We start from the raw sequence: 1,565 nt of genomic DNA, 5'->3' as shown, positions 1-1,565 counted from the left end.
AGGACTTGCGCAAAGTAACGCTGCCCCTGCACTGAAACACGTTCTCTTTCTAAGTGGTGGCGGATTTCTCCCTTCGTTCAGAATGGCAGTAGGAACGCTGTTGACTAAGCTATATTTTTACCCCACTTTTGTTTTGAGAGTACCTGTTGGCAGTGTGTGGTAGTACTTCTTTTGCTTTAGCTGGCCCTTTGTTCATGTGATTACTCCGTTTTGGTATTCTAGTGAGAAACTATAGTCTCTGAACGGCTATATTTGCCTAATTTTTCGTCATAGTGATATAACATTTAATATTATTTCTTGCAAACCTACTAACTGCTCTTTACAATACATACGCTTGCGCTGTCGATCTACACCACCCCTTCTGCGAGGCGGCCGTTCACACTGGAGCCATCACCACTACCATCGTCCACGCTTTTCTATCCTCTTGTACAGGAACAAGACTCGCTGAAGTGAGACATACATTTTGTGACAACAACTCCTCTCCGTCTGAACAGGCCACGAAAGCCCAACAGTACCGACTGGTCGCCGTGTCATCCTCAGCCCACAGCCTTCACTGGATGCGGATACAGAGGGGCATGTGGTCAGCACACCTCTCTCCCAGCCGTACGTCACTCTACGAGACCGGAGGCGCTCCTACTTCTCAGTCAAGTAGATCCTCAGTTTGCCTCACAAGGGCTAAGTGCACCCCGCTGGCCAGCAGTGCTCGGCCGACCAAATGGTCACCCATCCAAGTGCTATCCCAGCCCGACAGCTCTTAACTTCGGTGATCTGACGAGAACCGGTGTTACCACTGTGGCAAGGCTGTTGGCGTTTATTACAAGCTCTAAACTATGTACAACCTTTGAGAATGTCTACGAAACTTGAAAACAGCATTGTATTGAGGAGCAAGGAAGATTAACAACGACACAGTCCCACGAGGCTGGTAACTCGTAGGCGTCCCCTGACGAGCAGCAGGTGCTATGACGTCACTATGACGTCACGGTCTTATGAGGCTGGGAGCTTGTAGGCAGTCTAGAGCGCGATGTGCACGCGAGCAGTCACAACGAACACAGCGAAGCAGTGTCTTCGGAGCAGCTGGTGGAAGTGTAGAGTCGGGCGTGGTTCAGGATGAGGGCTGCACTGCACCTTGGTGGGCAGCGAAGTGACAGCAGTATGCGGTGTCCGTAGCGGAGACTTGAGGCGGTTGTTGGTTGCTCAGAGCTTGGGAGGTAAGTGGCTCTCCGACTTAAGTACACGCCAGAGGAAGGATATATAAGTAGTCTTTCTTTCTTTCTTTCAATGGTGCCATGTCCTGTGCTGACACAGGGTCGGCATTGTTAGGAACGGATTTGGCAAGGTTCCTTTCTGCTGCCACCTCGTAACCCCCCCCCCCCCCCCCCCCCCGCCCCCAGGACGGAATTGGTGTACCCGTGCTGTCTGCATCTAGTGTAATTCATAGAATAGTGCGAACATGTGCAGATGACTGCGAGTCGTGGAACTGAGGCGGGACGTGAGGATCAGCCCGGTACTCACCTAGCGGGATGTGGAAAACCGCCTAAAAACCACATCCAGGTTGGCCAGCACAC

At 51.7% G+C, this 1,565-nt stretch overlaps 1 pseudogene; it reads right to left on the bottom strand.

The window, feature by feature from the left end:
• Nucleotides 1-691: 691 nt before the first annotated feature.
• Nucleotides 692-809, bottom strand: LOC124803564 (annotated as a pseudogene).
• Nucleotides 810-1,565: the final 756 nt, after the last annotated feature.

This window comes from Schistocerca piceifrons, chromosome 6 (genome assembly GCF_021461385.2).
Source record: "Schistocerca piceifrons isolate TAMUIC-IGC-003096 chromosome 6, iqSchPice1.1, whole genome shotgun sequence".
In the NCBI taxonomy this organism is placed as follows: Eukaryota; Metazoa; Arthropoda; class Insecta; order Orthoptera; family Acrididae; genus Schistocerca; species Schistocerca piceifrons.
The sequence above is the reverse complement of the archived record's forward strand: the minus strand, read 5'-3'. Positions and strand labels throughout refer to the sequence as shown.